A 21,539-nucleotide genomic window follows, 5' to 3' on the forward strand; every position below is an offset into this window, starting at 1 on the left:
GGGACAGAGGGTGGAGCCAGCAACAGAAGGGCATATTACTCTTTCCTGGATTCCTTATTGTCTTTCTATGTCTCTGTCTATGTCTCTCCCTCTCTCTCTCTCTCTCTCTCTCTCTTTCTTTCCTTCCTTCCTTCCTTCTTTCCTTCCTTCCTTCCTCCCTCCCTCCCTCCCTCCCTCCCTCCCTCCCTCCCTCCCTTCCTTCCTTCCTTCCTTCCTTCCTTCCTTCCTTCCTTCCTTCCTTCCTTCCTTCCTTCCTTCCTTCCTTCCTTCCTTCCTTCCTTCCTCCCTCCCTCCCTCCCTCCCTCCCTCCCTCCCTTCCTTCCTTCCTCCCTTCCTTCCTTCCTTCCTTCCTTCCTTCCTTCCTTCCTTCCTTCCTTCCTTCCTTCCTTCCTTCCTTCCTTCCTTCCTTCCTTCCTTCCTTCCTTCCTTCCTACACACTCAGCAATCTCAGGGGTTACTCCTGGCTCTGCACTTGGGAATTACTCCTGGTGATGCTCAGGCAACCATATGGGATGCGGGGATTCAACCTGGGTCGTCTGATGCAAGACAAATGCCCTGCCCTCATGTACTATCGCTTTGGCCCCTGCCTCAATTTTTTTTGTTTCCTTAGGGTTGCCTGGTGTCTTTCACCTTCTGTATGGGGCCCTTTTGTTCTATCTTATTGAGACCCCAGTCAACACAATCTTTTCTTCTGCACCATTCAGGGAACATGAGCTCTGCTTTTGGGAGGTTGCCAAGAAAGGGTTTTGGGGTGCTGGGAAGCCACATGGCTGACTCTCCAAAGCAGGTAAAGCAGATTTGTATTTTGATTCTTGTTTTGTTTTGTTTTGTGACCACACCCAGCAGTACTCAGGCGTTACTCCTGGCAGTGCTTGAGGGACCATATGAGATGCTGGGGGTAGAAAGCTGGTCAGCTGTGTGCATGGGAGATGCCCTGCCCGCTGTACTATCACTCTGGCCCCTAAGATCAGATTTGAAGGGGGAGGATTTTGGCATCTTCCGTGCAGGGACCGGAAGCTGCTTTGTGGCTCCCTTGTGGGAGGTGATGTCTGGTGCTTCAGAGGCGGAAAGGGAACAGGGAGACTCCGGAGAAGCAGCCAAGTGGCCCAAGTGTCCTAGGGGAGCCTGGAGCCTCCAGCAGCCCCATCTCCAAGCCCCACTCTGCTCTCAGAGCATTGGAAGGATTCACTGAGTGCTTGCTCTGGGGTTGGGATTTCTTCTCTCCCATCTCACAGACTGAAATCCATCAGGACTGAGGTCCAGGGTGGTTAGAGAGGCCTCAGCCAGTGGCTTCCAGCTATCAACAAGGGGGCTGCAGGCCCTGAAGCACCTCAGGTTCTGATCTGCTCTACCCCGAGGCATAGTTGGTCTCCTTGGTACCGCCCCAGGGCTTACACCCCGTGGGCGGCTCCATTGTAGCGCCACCCATGGCTGCTTGGTTTCCCCTTGCCTCTGCCATCGGACTCTAATACCCTTTGAGAGCGGAATCTAGTCTGACTCACATCTGGAGGCCCAGTAGGCAGTCTCACCATGTGACGTGTGGTGGGACTTAGTGGACCTAAGCCCAGGTGGGACTTAGTGGACCTGTGACCAGTGGAATTGATTGGAAAGACCCAACATCACCCTGAGAAGCCACACAATCCCGCTGATGCTGAGAGCTTGTGAGGTGGCGGCTGTCCATCTGAGCACTGTCCCTCGTTACAGTGCCTGGGGAAGAAGGGGTGTCATCCACGGGGGAATGTGGAGGCATCCAGCGCTGGTGGGAAGCTGGCTGGGATTCAGGCCACTGTGATGTCACTCCAGACCCAAGAAGCCCTGAATCTTCCTAGACCTCTGACTCAGATTGTATCATGTCTCCAGACCTCGGCTCTGTGCTTCAGTTTTCACAGAAGGTTCTAGAAGATAGGTTGAAAAAAACTTCTATGCCCAGCCTTTGGAATTTGCAAGCCTTAGACTTGCGGCTTTGAACCTGTTGGGGAACAGAGTGTTAGGAAATGAATGTGGACTGTGCAGGGATGACTATGCACACGTGCATATGTGTGCTTGTGTGAGTATGTATGGGTGTGGGTGCAGCACATACATGTATGCATCTATGCACCTGTGTACGTGTGGATGCAAGTGGGAGCATGTGCACGTAGGGGTATGAGTGCGCGCGCGCATAGATTATGAGCTAGTCACTTGTTATCACGAGGGCAAAATCACAGCAAATCGCTCACCAGCTCTATCTCTACCAAATGGATTTCACTCTCTAATTTACTAAGTAATAGATTCTCATCCCAAATCATGCATATTGGGCCATGGTGAAGCCGGTAATCAAAACGGAAGAAAATGTGTTTTTCTTGCTCTAAGAGCAGAATAAGTCACCATCCCATCCCATCTATATTAAAATCTTAAACATTTCCTCTCAGTAATAAAAACACCCTGAAGTCCCCAGAGACCCCAGCTATGTGCTTCAAAAGAGTCATCTTTAAATCTACTTATGTGAATTCTAATGTGAGGTTTTAATGGAGAACTTTTTTTTTTTCCACATCAAATAAAACAAATAGAACTTGGACTTCAGAGCAGCCTCCAAATGCCTTTCTGGTTTCTCTACTTCCCATAGCCTTCATACGTTATGCCAAAGTTTATGGGCCTGTAATTTCCTGGAAGTTTATATAGCTCGAAAGAAGGAGAAGTGATAAAATATGCAGTTTAATTGCAAAAACCACGTACTAATCTCACTAATGTGCTAGATTAAGACTGTAATGCGGGAAGCTGTGAGGTGGTTAAACTGATTTACGGCAAATTGTCCCCCTAATTCTCTTTGTTGGGGCCCATGTTTTGTGCCGCCCAGACCTAACGATTTACTTTGTTTTGGTTATTGATTTATTGTCTAAGAATAATAGTATCATGTTGGACCATGTATTATTTAGAATAATCTCCTCTCACGGCGAGCTGGATGAATACCTCTCAGACAAATCCCGTTCAGCGTGGTGGATCCGCCAGCGGACGCAGCTCTATTCCTAGACCACAGTATCTCCCTTCAGCCACTGCTCTGCCATTGGGGCCTGGTTCCTGGCAGCAAATATCATGCCCCCAAGACAGAGAGCCTCTGCTAGTACAGCGGGTAGGGTGTTTGCTTGCATGCAGCCGACCCGGGTTCAATTCCCAGCATCCTATATGGTCCCCCACCAAGCACCGCCAGGAGTAATTCCTGAGTACAGAGCCAGGAGTAACCCCTGGGGACACGGGCTATGGCTGTCTCCAGAAAACCCCAATTCCCCGTGAGGACCATAATAACGTCATTCACGGGAGAAGTGGCAGAAGTTTCTAGCACAGGCCGATTCTCCACTAGTGCCGCCCTCTCTCCTGCTCCAGCCTGGAGCTGGAGGTCTGCCGACCTCCCTCGGCCTCTCTGCCTTCCAGCTGTGTGACCATGCATTAGCCACCAAACTACTCTGTGCCTCAGTTTCCCCCTTTGTGATGTGGAACTTGAGAAAGGACCCTCGAGAGGTTTTTGGCCCTGTGGGTGCAGAGTACTAACTAGCAGGAGGGGCTAGTGAGGGTGGGTGTATTTTCTGTGCTTTCCTCAAGACCCTTCTTGAGAAAAGAACCTTTTCAGGGGTTATCACCTGAAAGGCCTCCAGAGAGGTTTTCCTAAGACAAGGAAGTAAAATGAAGCAAGACAGAGTTCAGAGCAGGCTGGGCTGGGGGGTTGGCACTGTGAGGACAGGACTGTTTCACCTCTGGCTCTTCCATGAGTGGAGGCCTTCTCGGGAACCTTCTGATCTTTCCCGGCATCCACCCAACTGTGTTCTGGTGACAGCGACTTCTTTTGACTCAATGCATCTATTCTACCAATTTAAGTGGAACTATAGTTCAAGAAATGACCTCCTTCCTCTCCCCGCGCCGACGAGGCCCTGAGTTTCCGCCCACAAACGGCAACTGGCTCTTGAACGGCCATGATCCCAGAGGCACACAAACCAATCTCGGAACCCAGTGGCTTTTGGTAGAAATGCATCCGGACTGAGCATTAAACTACAGCGCTGTGCCACCCCGGGTGGGGAAAGGTGTTTGTCCCTTCTGCCTTTTCTCCCCAGCAGCGCGGTGGCTGCCACCTTTTCAGAGCCTGTTGGACAGCCAGGTTTAAGACTGCAGTGACGTGACACTCGGGACTTCACGTGATGGGGGGTGGAACCAGCCCCTCTCCCCGCCCCAATGAGGGCCCGAGTTGCTGCCCACGAATGGTTCCTGGCTCCTGAATTGCCATGACCCCAGAGGCACACAAACCAATCTTGGAACTCAGTGGCTTTTGGCAGAAATCCCTCCAGACTTATTACTAAAATATCAGAAATTCAAAATGCTCTTCATATCAGTAATAGAAAACAAATTATCTAATGATGCCTTTTTGGCAGGTCTGAATGTTGGGGAAAATTCCAAATAATGATGGTGGACCTTTTATTGAAATATTGAATGTGATCAAAGTGGAGAGAGAGTAAGGTAGACATTATCTGCCACATAGGCGGGGGGGGCGGTGGGGAAAAGGTGGGACAGGGGGAGGTATACTGGGGTTCTTGGTGGTGTAGGGTGTGCACTGGTGAGGGAATTGGTGTTTGATCATGGTATGACCAAGACTTTGACTAGAAAGCTTTGTAACTGCTCTCATGGTGATTCAATTAAAAAAAAGACCTCCTACCTCCACCCAGCCTTGCTTCAAACCAGGTCTGTACACACCAGCTCAGATGGTCAAAGCGCATCCCTTGATGGTGCTGATGGTAGTCAGTGAGCTCCGGGCTCATGAGAATGAGAGAAGGAGGCACCAGCAGTAGTGGAGTGGCCGGAAGGACCCTTCTGAGGGCCCAGACACTGTGTCAGGCACGCTGTTATTTCAATGACTGGGCTCCGCTGGTGTGGCAGGTGGAACATTGTTCCCATTTTGTTGATTACAAAACTGAGGCTTAGAGAAACACTTTAGTAGTTCTTAAAGTTAGTAAGTGTCTCAGGATCTGAACTAAGAACACTAACAAGGTGATTTCTCACCAGTCTCCCAGGAAAGGACAGTGGATAACAAGAGAGGTGAAGCTGGAGACCTCAAGGACATATCTGTGGCCCAGTCCTTCAGTGGAGAGGAGGCTTTGGCGAGACACTAAAAGCCAGAGGAGGGATAATGGCAGCCTCTGCTTCTCAGTGCTGGTCAGGAGGCCTGGGGCAGGACTGGGCATCCGTCGGGGCTTCTCTGCGTGTTCACGTCCACTGTTGGGGATTTTGCTAGTTTCTACCCACATTCTTTCTTTCTGTAATAGAATCCCAATATTTGGGCAATGTGACTAGACAGAAAGATGATTCGTCCTTTGTAGATGCATTAAAGTTCAATCCAGGGAGATTCAAACAGAAGACTCTTGGGATGCCCCCGGGACAGGCTTCTCTGGGGGTCTGATTCATCGCATGCCCCCTTCCTGGTGCTGTCCTTCTTCCTGACTGCTGGGCCTGGTGGCCAGAATTCCATCGCACTCTGGAGTGAGGTTGTTTGCCATGGAGGCCCCGGGGAGCCTGGTGGGACAGAAGGGTTGAAGGTTTTGTGCTCTCTACCTCTCTCACTTGTCAGTGGAATGAGCACTGCTACTGTTGAGTCGACTGTTCTTTAGAGTTTGGGGTTATAAGCAGCCAAACCCAGGCCTCACATGTGCAGATAAACATCGGAGGCACCATAGAAATAGAGGCAGACACTGCTGTGCAAGATTTGAGCTCAGAAAGGACACAGGGCATAATAATGCCAGGGACAATTGCTGTGTGCTTGGAGTATCAGAGAGAGCATTAGATTCTTGGCCAGCAGGGACTTGGCAGGGGTCCCCCGGGGAAAGGCGAGTCAGTGAGTGGAATGAAGCTTCCAGGCAGGTTCTCCTGGCAGAATGGTGGAAGGGTCGGAGGTGTGCAGGGGTGGAGGGCTGCCTTTGGGGGCCGTAGAGTGAGTGCTCTGATTCCCGAGTGATTTGACTGAAAGGGGCTGGCAAGGGGGGTTAAGTATGGAGGGAGTCGGGGAAGGTCGTGACAGGAGGCGAAACTCATCATAGGTCTGAGCACCCTGCCTCCCCTTTACTCCACCCTGCACGCTGCCCCCTGCACTCGTCCCTACTGACCTGTGGTGCTCACAGAAGAGAGAGAACTTATGTCGCTGTGGGCACCCCTGCGGCTTTCAGAGCCTCATCCTTTGCTGCCCACTGCCCCCGCTGCTTGCCTTTTAAGGGGATGTACTTGAAAGTTGTTCATTACAGCAAATATGTAATTTAAAATTTCTCATCTTAGCATTTTAAGTGTTTCAGTGTTCATTAGTGTCAAGTGCATTCACACTGCCACACTACACTCACTACCATCCTTCTCCAGAACTTTCCATCTTGCAAAACTTGAACTCGATTTTCTTTTTTTTCCTGGCTCTTTGGGTCACACCCAGTGATGCTCAGGGGTTGCTCCTGGCTCTGCACTCAGGAATTACTCCTGATATTGCTCATGGCAGAGAGTCTCTTGCCTGCACGCCTGGCTGTCTTCCCTGGGGCCTCCTCAGAGGAGATCGGCTCCAGCTTCCCTCCCCTCCCTGAACAGAGCTCCTGGCAGCCAAAGACCTCCAGAGCCTAGCCACAGCCATGCTCAAGGCCCCTCTCCACACATTTGGATGAGCCTCAGGCATGAAATACCAGCAGGCTTGGAGGTCTGCTGGTCCCAAGTGTGTAGGACCCGGGGCTGAGACCTCCTGTTCGGTCTCAGCCTGTTCGGATCAAGACTGGACCTCTTCCGCCCAGATTTCCCACTTCTCGGTCACACCCAGGGACTACCCCTGGTGCCATGTAATCCTGTCAACGGCCAGCATCCAGAGACTTAAAAGCCAACTCCCAGAAGCGGACAACATCTTATAGCCTACTTCTCTCTCTGGGAGAATCTGGCAAACTACTGGGAGTTTCCTGCTCACAGGGAAGAGCCTCGCAAGGTCCCCATGGTGTATTAATATGCCAAAACCAGTAACAAGCTGGTTCTCATTTCCCTGACCCTAAAAGAGCCTGCAGTACAGCATTATTGGAAGGACGAGTAGAGAGAGGCTCCTAAAATCTCAGGGCTTGGACGAATGGAGACGTTACTGAGACTGCTCGAGAAATTTGATGATCAACGGGATGATGATGATGATGATGATGATGATGATGATGATGATGATGATGATGATTGCTCAGGGGATCATATGGGATGCTGGGGACTGGACCCAGGTTGGCCGCATGCAAGACAAATGCCCTCCCCATTGTGCTATTGCTCCGGCCCCATAAACTTAAAGTTTTTAACACATTAAATGTGTTAAAAATGCTTTCCCACATGCCCCACCTCCCCATCATCCCTATTTCACCCTTCCACTATTCTACAATACTCTTCTAGGTGCCTCAGTCATCTAAGGGAAGTCATTCATCTTTGTCCTTTTACCAGCTGACTATGTCCTCAAGGTTCAACCACTAGGCCTCTGGTGCTGGGATTTCTTTCTCTTTGAATTTGGAATGATATTCCAGTGTGATACACAAACACCACACTTTGTTTTTCCATTCATTAGTGGACACTTAGGTTGCTTTCACATTTTGACTTTTTAAAATAATCCTGCTCCGTCCTCCTGGTCCCTGTTTTTTCCTGTCCTTGGATATTGGTCCTATACTATGTTGTGTTTTTAAACTTTATTTTAAGTGTATATCCCAAAAATGAGTGAAAACTGACTCATGGTTGGAAGCTTGCCACAAGCATGGGGGCTGGGGTGGGGTGGGCAGAGGGCATTTAGTATAGAAAAGGGACCATAATGACAATAATAGTTGGAAATTATCACTCTGGACAAGAACTGAGTGCTGAAATTAGGGAAAGGGATGTGCATGGTAATCTTTCAGTATCTTTATTGCAAATCATAATGCCCAAAAGGAGAGAGAGACAAAGACAGAGAGACAGAGAGAGAGACAGAGAGTGACAGAGAGAGAGACAGAGACAGAGAGATACTGGGGACATCCATGGTATGAAATATACACTGATGAAGGAACAGGTATTGAAATATTGTATGACTGAAACTCAATCATCAACAACTTTGCTACTGTGTATCTTACAGTGATTCATTTAAAAAATCAATTAATTAACAAAGAATATAATGCTGCTTTGAACGTGAGGAAACGCACTTTTGTTTGAGTCTCTGCTTTCAGTTCTTTGTTGCTACATACACAGACATAGAATCACTAGCTCATTTAGGAAAACTATTTAACGTTTTTGAGGAATCACCACAATGTCTTGTGCTACTCTGGGTTCCCACCAGCAATGCACAGCATCCCCCTTTCTTGACATAAACCAAATTCTTGTGAGTCATTATTTTTTTTTATAATAGCCCTCCTGAGGTATGTGAGCTGTTGTTGTCCATTCCTTTATATTCCATTCTGTTGTCAAACATTTTATGCAATCATTGAAAAAGAAAAAACATACCCTACAAAACCCCAGCATTGTGGGAAATTGTGTATCCTGATGGAATTCCAAAGCTCCTGAGAATCCACCAACCAACGGCCGTCCACTGAGGAACAGCAGAGACTTCGGTAGGGCAGCCAAAGGCAACAGCTTCTCTCTCTGCTTCCAAAGAGCAAACGCTCCTTGGGAAACCTAGACAGAGCGTTTCTGCACACACCAGATTATTGAAACCCGCATGTGTGTGGAAATGCTTCTGCTACATTCTTAAGATCTTCCATTTTTGGTCTCTGGAAGAGGAGTTTTGTTTTGTCTTCACAGTGGCACAGTAATAACCACGGAGTCCAAGCATACGTTTTGTGTGCGTTTTCCTGGTTGCATTTTGCATATTGAAATTTTTATATTCATACATTCTTTTACGATGCCTAAATGTTTTCCTTCAAGTGTGTATCGATTTGTAAATTAGATTGTCTTCTGTAATAAAATACCGTGTGTGCCAAGAGACTGTTGTTCCAGGAGGGATGTGGGTGGGGGTAGGGGCATTGTTGAAGGGCAAGGGGAAAGGGAGGGAGCCGGTGTAGGAGGGGACAGGAAGGAGTGGGGGGAAGAGATAGAGCCTGGGTTGGGGTGACAATGAGGAATGAGGACCCGTGGGTGGTGGGTGGAGGTGTGGGAGGTGATGGTGGTGGAAGCCTCAGATGTGGCCCAAGGTGAACAATAAGCAGGCTAGTCTGAGGGAGGAGGAGGAGCCTAGAAAGATTCCCCTGATTCATGGTTACAAGGATAGACGGTGGTGGAGAGGCAAGGGCCTGAACAGAGGGCATTTTAATGATTTCTAGATCTAAGAGGGCCTGAGGGTCACTCAAGCATCCAGAGTCAGGGGTAAGAGGAGGCATGAGGCCAGAGGATGGGCTGGGAGTAACCTTGATGAGACCTAGGTGTGTTCGACTGGACAGACCACACGAAGGAGGAGGGTCAGGTTCCAAGAGAGTAAAGATGATACCACACTGGACTAGGGTGTTGGGAGTGGACATGGTCATAGAATCCTCTAACTACAGAACCTTCATCTAGGCGTTCTATGGGCAGATGGAGACGGGGAGGGTTGGCAGGAGAAGGGGAAGTGGAGGCCATGTCCTGACTCCGGGAAGAGGAAGGGGCCACAGCTCCCTTTGGATGGGCATCAGGTCCCTCCCACCCTCTCATCCTGCACTCTCCTTGGTATGCACCCTGGGTGCTGACCCCCCACCCGACACTCCAGTCTCCTCCGATCATGTGGGAACTTTGATCACCTGGCAGACTTCTTGGCATGCGGTAGACTCTCAGTAAAGACTTTTTTTTTTTTTTAAAAAGACTTTTTAATTGAAACACTGTGAGACAGATCCTTACAAAGCTGTTCATGATTGGACTTCAGTCACAGTATTCTAACACCCATCCCTCCACCAGTGTACATTTCCCAGCTCCAGTGTCCCCATCACCCCATGACCCCCACCTCCTGACTGCCTCTATGGTAGGTGCTTTTCTTCTCTCTCTCTCTCTCTCTCTCTCTCTCTCTCTCTCTCTCTCTCTTTCTCTCTCTCTCTAGGCATTGTGGTTTGCAATATTGATACTGAAATATTATCAAGAATATCCCTGGTAAAGACTTTTGAATCTTTATCAATCCAGACCGTGTTGGTTATCCCCCAACCCTTTAGGAAGTTTTTGGTTTCCCCTAAATGCTAATTCCTAAATGTGGGATAAAATTCCCCTTCTCAGGCCCACCAAGCTCTCCCCTGTCATCCCAACTCTCTCCTTGGGCACCCAGGTGTATATCATTTAGGTCTTGCCATCACAGAGCCCCCCCTTTCTGCTGCTTCATCATTGTGGCATCTCGGGCAAGTCTCCAAAGACCTCCATGAAGAGGACCTCAGAAGATAACGCCTGTCACATAGTACTTGCTCACTTAATCTGGGCCATTTATCCACCATTTGTCACTGCCACTGGTATTTTTACTTTAACCTGACTGAAGTCATTGCTTCTGATCTTGGCTTGTTATTATTTGACCTCTAGTTAATTTTTGATGCACCTGGAACTGCATCAGATAAGTGGTTAGGGATCACGGGGAAGTTTTAGTTAAAATTCTCCCAGATTTCACCTAGTCAGGCCCAGGCCAGGGGCTGTAACATGTGTTTGTGGAGGACAGATTCTCAGGTGGTCTCTGAATTCTTTCCTGTTCCCCAGGAGCCCAGACTGGCGCTGGTGCCTGCTCCAAAGGGGTCGAGCTTCCGTGTCCCAGCTTCCTCCAGCTGTCTAATTCCGGAGACTCAGCGGAAACTCTGGACCAGGACTGTGCACCCAAGCCATCGGGCCTGGCTCTACGCACGCACATGTATATTTTAGAAATGCTTCTCTTAATCATATCTTGAATTAATGCAGGCCTCGTTCATTCCCAGCTCTCATTACCCTCTTAATTAACTCAGCACAGATGGAAAAAGTCGGAATTGCTCTAGCCGAGTTGTTCTGCTAGTTTTAAAATGAGATGGCAGATGGGAGGACGGGGTGGAACGGGCCGGCTCGGAGGGAGGAGATGAGTTTTCAAGCTGTCACCGGAGCGTCAACAAACGCTCCATCTGTTGGCGCTGAGGCCGGGCCGAAGCCTGGTGCAAGGGACTGGAGTTCCCGGGGTTGGCAGGGGCCAAGGCTTAGATGTCCTGGGACCTTGCAGCTGTCCCCGGATGGGGCTCCTGGCCCAGGGGATGGATGCCTGGAATTCTGGGGTCCTGATCTCAGAAGACACTTTGACCTCAGGCTGCAATGGAACCCTGTGGCCTCATGCTGCCTCTTGAGAGCTGGGGAAGGTTTTATTTTCCTTCTTATCTAAAATAGTCTTAAGGAGCGAACATTGACGCTGCGTGACTGTCAGCGTGAGACTAAAACACGCGTTGCTGTTGACTATCTTGCCTCCCGCAGAAGACAGACTCTGGCTGTGCCCCTGCCTGCAGCCACGTCTCTGCCCTCCTCTCCCCTTGTCCTGTAGCGTCTTCTGCGCGCAGATCGGCACCAGGCTCTGGGTTCACCCTTGGGATCTCTCTCACCACCCAGCCTGGCATCTGCTGTCCTCTTGCCCCGAAGCTTCCTCTCCTTCTTATCCACGCCCACCTGCTGTGTTGAACCAGGTGCCCCCTGTGATCTTCCCCCTGTTCTTGTGCTTCGCCCACCCAAATGTTTTCCGAAGATCCCGTTTGCAAATGAGTTGATAAAAACCTTCTGTAGATCAACATGGAAAGTATCATGTTAAGTGAAATGAGTCAGAAAGAGAGGGACAGACATAGAAAGATTGCACTCATTTGTGGAATATAAAGTAACAGAATGGGAGACTAACACCTAAGAACAGTAGAGATTAGTACCAGGAGCATTACTCCACAGCTTAGAAGGCAGCCTTGCATGCTGGGGGAAAAGGCAGCTCAGATAGAGAAGGGACCACCAAGGAAAGGGTGCTAGGAGGGCCCACTCAAGATGGGAGATGCGGGCTGAAAACAGACTATAGACTGAACATGATGGCCACTTAATACCTCTACTGCAAACCACAACACCCAAAAGGAGAGAGAGTGCGAACAAAAGGGAATGCCCTGCCACAGAGGTGGGGTGAGGTGCTGGGAGGACAGGGCGGGGGTGGTGGGAGGGATGCAGGGACCATTGGTGGTGGAGAATGGGCACTGGTGGAGGGATGGGCACTTGACCATTGTATGACTGAAACGCAAGCACGAAAGTTTGTAAGTCTGTATCTGAACCTCATGGTGATTCATTAATAAAAAATAATTTAAAAAAAACCTTCTGTAGCTCACAGAGGACTGTGTGGCTGGTCTGGGGCTGGATCTCAACCTGCAAAGACCCTACAGGATCTGAAGCATTGAGTGTGAAGATCCTTTCCCAAACATTCTGGACCAGCGCATCCTCAGCTTGGCCTCGCACACCCTCAGGTATGTATGGGAAAGTCATGAGCAGAAAAAAAAGGCGCCACAGCTGGGCGGCTCTGATTCTCCAGGCATGGGCAGGTTCTCTGTAACGTGCATGGGGGTGAGACCTGCCTTCCTTCAGAACACACCTCCTAGGGTTTCACCACCAGGTGCCATGGAGCTTCTTGGTCTCCTGGACAGTCTGGAAGGCTTCTGACACGGACACTCCTGCCAGGTGACAAGGTCCTGGGCAGACCGACTGTTCCAGAGGTTTATGGAGTAAATAGGACTCAGATTTTGAAGTTGGATGAAACCGGTATCCCTGTGCTGATGGGGCAGTGTCCAAGAGGTGCCTCAATCTCTCTGAGCCCTGGGTTGCTTGTCTGTCCCAAGGGCGGCAAATTGGATCACTGCTAGGTTTCCATGAAGTTCTATTCTTGCTGTTCCAGCCTCCTGATATTTTTGTTGTTGTTGTTTTTTTGCTTTTTGGGTCACACCCAGCGATGTACAGGGGTTACTCCTGGCTCATGCACTCAGGAATTACCCCTGGCGGTGCTTGAGGGACCATATGGGATGCTGGGAATAAAACCCAGGTTGGCCGCGTGCAAGGCAAACGCCCTACCTGCTGTGCTATCGCTCCAGCCCCTCCAGTCTCCTGCTTTTGTGTTCTGACCCCATAGGACCTCCTGACTCCCGGCCCTTGCTTCCCACTTCCTTCTACCACAGTCCCTGGCTTATTGATCCACTCTCTGATTCCCTTCACCAGATTTCTCTAAAGTTCAGATGTGATCAAAACTTTTCTCTGCTTCACTCTCTGGGGCACCCTTCAGCCTTCAGGGTGTCCTAGTTAGAATGGTCACAAGGCTCCAGTGTCAGGCCTTGCAGATTACCAGCTCCATAAAATGGGGGGACTCTGCACTCTTCTTCTCCCTGGGACTCCTCCAAATGCACTTTCCATGACCACTCTGCACACATATTGTCGCCCACCCCTCACCTGCTCCTGTGCAAATCCCCTTTCTGTTGGCTGCTATCTGTCATAAACTCCTATTGATACTTCAAAACCCTAGTGAGAGATCACCCCCCACAGGCTTTGCAGGACCATTCTTATCTCCTGAGACGAAGCGAATCATTCTTCCTTCTGGGCTCTCTTCACAGAATACTCACTGCGTGGAGCACACAGCATGTCTGTCATCATTTTCCATGAGTCTTCGTTGATTTTTACAAGGCAGGGGCACCCTGATTCTTCTCTGTGTCCTCAGCCTCAGGGGCAGGGACAGGCAGGCCCAATTCTCCACCCTTGTGGCTTTGTGTCCCTGCACTTCTGACCCCAGTCTCTTTTCTCACTTTTTTGCAAGTGGAAATGACAGCAGTTCTTAATCAGAACTTCTTAATCACACGGCATTATCCTTCCGAGATGCTTTTACCTCCAGGAACCCATTGATTCACCACTCTAAATTACTATAATTACCACAAATGATAAAATAGCAGCTTTCTTTACCCTTGCCAATTTGCATATGCTAATGCACGAGCCTCTCCCAGAGGCCCCCACCCCCTTCCTGCTGTCTCCACAGAGACATTTTCTGGGCTTTTGACTTATTTTGTCTCATCCCATCCTGGGCACAGAAGACAGAAGTTTCCAGAAATGAGACACCTAGAGGGCTGAGTTCATAGAGAGGTAGAGAAGAATAGTGGTTAGCAGGACCTGGAGAGGTGAGGATGGAGCTACAAGGGTGCAACACTTCAGTTTAATAGGATGAAAAGTGTTTTGATGGAGACAAATGATGGTGAGTTTCAAAGGATGGAGAAAAATTAATTTACTGTCATTGGGAAATGTAGTCAACTCACAATGGGAGTTTTTTGCTGCCTGAGGAGAAGACGGGGTAGGGGGCATCAGAAGACGCAAATCATCACCGAAAATCAGGATTTGAGTGACTTTTCTCAAGGTCTGGGGCTAATTCCCTGGTTGCTGAACCAAATATTCTGGAAGCCAGACTAACTTGGCAGTTTAGTTAGGGAGTAGGATTTTTATTTTGTTGTCTAAAAGATAGGGTAAATAATAGAAAGCAAAACGTACTTTTAACCATTTCAAAACTACAGGTCAAATGGCATTATCTTTACATTGTTTTGTGACTATCACGCCATCTGTGTTTAAATGGATAAAATGGACTTTTAGACCCAGGTTAACAACTACTCCATCCTCTCCTTTCCTAGCCCCTGCTCATCTTTGTTCTCTTTTCTTTCTCTATGAACTTAAGAATTCTGGGCATTCGGATAAGTGGAATCACAGAGCACTTGACTTTTTTTGTGTCTGCCTATTTCACACAACACAATGTCTTGAGATTTACCCATGTTGTAACATGTGCCGGAATTTCCTCTTTTCAAGCTAATAATAATAATGTAGCATTGCGTTTCTCCACCACATTTGTTTATCCACTCACTCATTTTTGGGTATTCAGGTTGACTGAAATATGATAATGCAAGTTAAAAAGTCTTCTCAGTGTTACAGGATTACACACCTTTAGGAAAGAGAGTTGGTTAAAACAGTGAGCTTTGATGTCACACTTGATTTGAGTCCTAGCCAGCTGTCCTGGGGCTCCATGCCTCAGTGCTCCTTCATGGGATTTCTGTGAGGTTAGCTAACTAAGGTATGTAAAAGACTTAGTACAGGAATTGTACTACAATGATTCTTGTAATCATTAATTCCTCCAACACTTTTTAACTGAGCATCTAATATGTTCTGGACAGCAACATAAGACCTTGGGGTAGAACAGTATGCAGTATGCACAATGATAATCATAAGAAGATGAGACAGACCATAATCAGATATGAAAGAGAATGTATATTATATCAGAGGACAGTGAATTCTAAGGATTGGAGTAGAGCAAAGTAAGATGTATGGTGAAGGCTCAGGGTGATGGTTCAAAAATCGGCGGTTATTAAGGGCATCTGAAGATGCTGCATTTGATCCCTGGTACCACGAGGCACCACCCTCCAGAACTCATGGCTGTCTCTCCTGGAAGGGAGCATAAAACGAGGCTCCCATAACCATGCCACCGGACTCTGCACTAGGTGTGCCCCAGAGGGGGGCAGGTGAGAGCCCTCCCTGTCTCAAGGGACCCACCCCCCACAGCCAACCTCCACTACCCCACTGCCGCCATGCTCCAGGCCGCTTTCCACACGCTCAGGCTGAGCCTCACGCATGAGTGATCATATTCCTGGACTGCGCGGTAGCAAAATGGCCATGTGACACATTATCATAAAAGGATATATATGTATATATATGTATATGCCTCTCGGAGAGCTGGGCAAGCTACTGAGAGTATCCTACCTACAGGGAAAAGCCCCTGTGGTGTATTTGAAATGCTAAATATAGTAACAATAACAGATCTCATTCCCCTGACCCTGAAAAGAGCCTCCAATCACTGAGAAAAACGAGTAAGGAGAGGTTGCTAAAATCTCAGGGCTGGGACGAATGGAAACGTTATTGGTGTCCAATCTGGTAAAACAATGAACAATGGGATGGCAGTGATACAGTGATACCACAAGGTCTCCTGACTGCTGTCCACGCTCCCCCCAAATAGTTGCCATAGCTAACATTTGGGGATGGTCTTTTAGGCAGTATAAATAGGAAAGTTCTCTTGAGGAGAAAAAAGTTTCAAGGACCAAGTCCCCTGAGGTTTATTTGAGATAATGGAAATGCAAAAACCTCAAGGTCGGGAGCATGCCAGGAAGGTTCTAGAATTTGGACATAGGGAGTAGCTGGAGATAAAGACAGAGAGGTAACTGGAGGTGAGAGCTTTTGGGCCAGGTGAGTCAGGATGAGTAAAAAAAGGTGGCAGGAAAGAATTCTTCTGAGCAGGGACCCCATAGTCTGACAGGTTTAAAAATGATTACTCTGCCTCCTGGGTGTGGGTTGACTCTGGTGTGGGCAAGCAAGGAGAAAGGACTGTGCCGACAATAATCACCTCTGACGGGAATATTCCAGGCTGGGATGGGCAAACTTTTTCTGGAGAGAGAATGCTTGGCTTTGCCAAATCATGGAGTCAATTGCTCTGTTGCAATGAGATGATTCTGTCCTTGGAAGGCAGAAGCTGCCATGGACAAACATGTGAACCAGTGAGTGTGACTGTATTCCATAAAAGTCTTTATAAAAAACAGGTGGTGGACTGTATTGAGCCCGTAGGATATAGTATGTTGACCTGGATCCCACACGATGGTGGGTTGGGCCAGGTTGTGACAGCTGAGACAGCATGGGAAGTGGCTGGATATTACATCTGGAAGGTAATATCAGGATTTGCTCTTGAATTAGAGATGAGTTGTAAGAAAGAGATCTAGAATGAATTTAAGCATGAAGCCCCTCTAAATGCCAATTACTGCCACGAAAGAGTGTATATATGTATATATATATACATATATATATGGGTATAGCACATATTTGTTTTAATTTATTTATTTTTAGGGTATGAAGCTAATTAGGATTCTGCTTTCAGACATGTCAATAAGTTTGGTTTCAAACTAGGGACAAGTTTGAGATGCTTATAGATGTCCAAAGTGGAAGTTCAGGAGAGAAAGGGAGGTGGGGGAGGTAGGAATTTTGGAATTGTCAGTATCTGGATGGGATGTAAAGACAGCCAGGGAAGGAGAATGTGGCATTAGGAGAAGACCTTCAAGGATTGGGTCTAGGGACACTGGTAGATGAGAAGCAAGGCATTTATTTATTTTTAAATTTTATTGAATCACTGTGAGATAGTTATAAGCTTTCATGTTTGGGTTACAATCACACAATGATCAAACACCCATCCCTCCACCAGTGTACATTCCCCACCAACAACATCCCTGTTATACGCCCCCCCCCCTTTCCCACTCTCTCCTTGCCTCCATGGCAGACAATATTCCCCATACTCTCTCTCTACTTTTGGGCATTATGGCTTGCAACACAGACACTGAGAAGTCATCATGTTTGCTCCATTATCTACTTTTGGCACACATCTCCCATCCCGACTGATTCCTCCAGCCATCATTTTCTTCGTGATCCCTTCTCTATTCCATCTTCCTTATCCCCTCTGCTCATGAAGCAGGCTTCCAGTTAAGGGAAAATCCTCCTGGCCCTTGTATCTACTGTCCTTGGGTGTCTGCCTCATGTGATTTTATTCTATGCTCCACAAATGAGTGCAGTCCTTCTGTGTCTGTCCCTCTCTTTCTGAATCATTTCACTTAGCATGATACTCTCCACGTCTATCCATTTATAAGCAAATTTCATGATTTCATCTCTCATAACAGCTGCATAGTGTTCCATTGTGTAGGTGCACCAAAGTGAGAAGCAAAGTATTTATTTTGCTCTTGTCACAGTCAGAAGCCAAGTCCAGGTTGAGGGCAGGTGTAACATTGGTAAAAACAGAATGTAGAGCAAAAAAGAAAGGAACAAGGCAGTGGAGGGTTTAATTGGTTACTTATAGCTGTTATAATAACTGTTATACCTATAATCAGTTACCTATAATTGGTCCCTAACTACTCCACTACTTATAACAACAATAATTACTCTATCTTGTCAACCTTTAATTATTATCAGGCTTTGGTAGACTTAGCTTGTTTGTTCTTATCTGGGGTGGTTTGAATAAGGAGTAGAGAATATATCCTCCCCTTGAGTTATTTAAATATTATATAAGTGTAAAGGGCATAGATAATACCTCTATATGTGTATAAAAGTCACTATTTACACAAGAATATTTCTATTGCCATTCCACCACCCAAAAGGCCTTTCTACTATCCCTCCACACTTCTCTCTCTTTAGCAACCATCATTGATTTTCACCAAGTTTAGGAATTAATATTATTTTCTTTCACAACTTCATTTCCTTTAGTTATTTATATTTTACATATAAGTGAAACCATCTGGTAATTTCCTTTTACTTTGGAACATCTAAATTTAAGACAGTGGAGAATAAAGATATCAGGGACTCATTGCTGGAAACTCTTGATGCCACAATATTTGGAAAATATTTTTCAGATGTGATTAAGTTAATAATCTCAAGAGAGGTTAACTTGGATTATCAGTGTGGATACTCAAAGCAATAGCAATTGTTGTTATAAGAGAGAGTATCAGTAAAACAGCATTCAAAAGAGACAAAGGAGATATGACCATAATGGAACACTCCAGGGTGACGCAGCTACAAGCCAAGGAATGCCTTGATGGCCAGGAGATGGAAAAATTGAGGAATGAATCTTCTCCCAAAGCTTCAAAGGAGCAAAACTCTGCTGACATCTTGATTTTTGGACTTCTACCCCTACGACTCTGAGTAAACACATTTCTGTTGTTTTAAGCCATCCACTTTGTGGTAATTTGTTTCAGCAGCCCTAGGGAACTAATACAGATGGTGGCTCACAAGGCTGGCATGTTGTTTATGCCCATCATCCAAGAGCTCAGCTGGTTCTGAGGGCCTTCCCTCTCTATGAGGGCCTCTTGTAGCATGGAAACTAGGTTTTAAGAACAAGTGTCCCAAGAAAACAAGACTGAAGTTTTCTCTTCTTTGATGAGACAAACCCTTATCCTGGGCATCATTTCTATGATAGTTGTATTCCCATGCTATTCAAGGAGGAGAAACAGAGATCCATCTGTCAATAAGGAGAAGTGTCAAAGACACAAAAGAAGTACATACAAGATGTGAGATACTTGTTACAGCCATTTTTAGAAGTTACAACCTTCCAAAAGAGTAATTCAAGGGAATAATGATAGTGGTAGAGAAGGTAGTGATGCTGATTGATGATGCTGATGATGTTGTTGATGATGTTGATGGTCAAGATGATGGTGATGGTGATTGATCATGACTTCTTTATTGGGCAGAGAGGGTTAAAAGGACCTAGAGGATTAAGTCAGGGAAAAGGTGAGAGAATCAATGGACTTTGAACTCAACTAAGTGAAAAAATTATTGGTCTGACAAGAGACAGCCCAGAAGATGGGGTTCTTAAAACAGAGGTTATGGGAAAAGACATTATTGTTACTGATAATAGTAAGGCAGACACTATACAACTGTGCAATGACTGTAGTCCAACTTTTGCATGAAAGGAACTCAAAGAATAAAAAAAAGAAGCTGTAGAAAGAAACATATCTATGGATATAGAAAAAATCGTGGTGGGGACTTTTTAGAGTCAGGATAAAAAACCTCTATGAATTCAGGAATAGTGGCCTGCAGATCATAGGTGCTGTGCAAGGAAAACTAGTGATTCTCTAATAGGATGCAGTGAGCTCTGAGTGATCAGGGTTGGGTGCACCGTAGGAAGGGTGAGGAGCAGCTGTGATGAGCAGTTAGAACCAATGTGAGAGAGGAAAGGGGGACTACTTGAGAGAGATCAGGAAAGGCTACCCTTCGGGAACCAGAGAAGAGGGTGCAAGGTCCAGTGGGCAGAAATGTTGGGTGGAAGAGTCGTTTAAGACTCCTGGGTTTCTTGAGGTGTCAGCTCTGAATCAGGTTGAGGATATAACGTGATTAGGTAGATCTCAGCACCTCAAGGAGAGCTTGGTGATGTCTGTAATCTGAGGAGGGAAGCAGAGAGATAGGACAGTGTTTCACTTTTGTACAGGGATCAGGAGGCCAAGAAGTTGACACATACTAGGGGAGCATTTCAGCATTACTGACTAACATCACTATCATGATTTGTCAGGTTAAGCTACTGGTTTTATAGACAAGGACTGTAATTTTACATAGTAATTCCTCATTTTCTTGCCATCCCCACTGAGCTGTGAGCACTTGGAGAGAAAAGTCTTCATTTTGTCCCCTTGGAGTCCTCAGTTCCCAGCACGATGCTCAACCCAGAGTATTCATCAACTCATAGCGTCATATGGACTTATCCAAGGTCACATCCAAGCAAAAATTTGAACCTGGACTTATGCCCTGTGCCCTCGATCCTCAGATTTCTTTGTACCTTGCAGTAGCTAATTCTTTTAAAAAACTTTAAACATTTTATTATTTTTTATTTCAACACCACAGTTTACAAAGTTATCCATAATACAGTTATTTCAGGCATTCAATGTTCCAACATCAATCCCAACACCAGTGTAACCTTCCCTCCACCAATGTCCCAATTCCCCTCCCCTCAAGCCAGTTCCTGTAGCTGACATAAAATAAGAAATTAAAAAACTTTTTTAATTTTTTATTTTATTTTTTATTGAATCACCATGTGGAAAGTTACAAAGCATTCAGGCTTAAGTCTCAGTTATACAATGGTCGAACACCCATCTCTTCACCAGTGTACATATTCCACCAAGAACCCCAGTATACCTCCTTCCCTCCCCACCCGGCCTGTGTAGCTGATAATTTTCGCTTTACTTTCTCTTTACTTTGATTACATTCAATAATTCCACAAAAAACTCACTATTATTGTTTGGAGTTTCCCCCCCAAAATCAGACCTGCTGAAAAGGCAGCATTTGATCATGTGTTTTCCATTGCTGAGAATGAAGAGATATGAGGTCGCGTGGCCGTGCGGTTTTGGATTTCTGCCAGAAACTGCATCATTGCAAGCTCGTACCTCTCTTTAGTGGTCCTTATAAGATGGGGGTCACCATGCCTTTCCCCCTGGAAAGGAAAAGCGGAAAGAGAAAATCCTTTCCCCTCCTGGGGCGGCATGGGTCCATGGCTTAGTTCACAGTCTAGAGACATTTCTGCAAGAAGCTGCTGGTACCAAAAGTAGTTTAAAAAGCAGCTGGCTTCCGGGATCATGGTCATCCAGCAATGGAGAAGCAACACACGTCTGGCCACTCAGGTCACATCTCGGCAGCTGACATAAACAAATTTACCTCAGATTGCTCGTTAAAACAAAATGGAAACGGAGTTATCAGAAAATGTATCAGTAAAAGTCAGTTCAGAATTATTATTATACCTCACAATGGTGTTACTAAAGTAATTGTCTGAGGATTTACTGAGTTGATTGGTGGTAGTTGAGCCTTTTATGTTATTGTTTCAGTCACTGAACTTGGTGAGCTCCTGTGCAACTTTCCCATCAAATTTGCTGTGCTCCTACTGGGCTGTCAGGACTGTGAAGTTTGGAGGAGGTGTTGGGTACCCACATAAGTGACCAAGTGAAAATATGGAGCTGGGCCCTTTATATATTAAAGGAATGTCTGGTGTGGGGACTGATGAACTTATCCTTAAAGGGGAGGGGTGGTATGCTCTCCTT

Source organism: Sorex araneus, chromosome 1 (genome assembly GCF_027595985.1).
Source record: "Sorex araneus isolate mSorAra2 chromosome 1, mSorAra2.pri, whole genome shotgun sequence".
Lineage (NCBI taxonomy): Eukaryota > Metazoa > Chordata > Mammalia > Eulipotyphla > Soricidae > Sorex > Sorex araneus.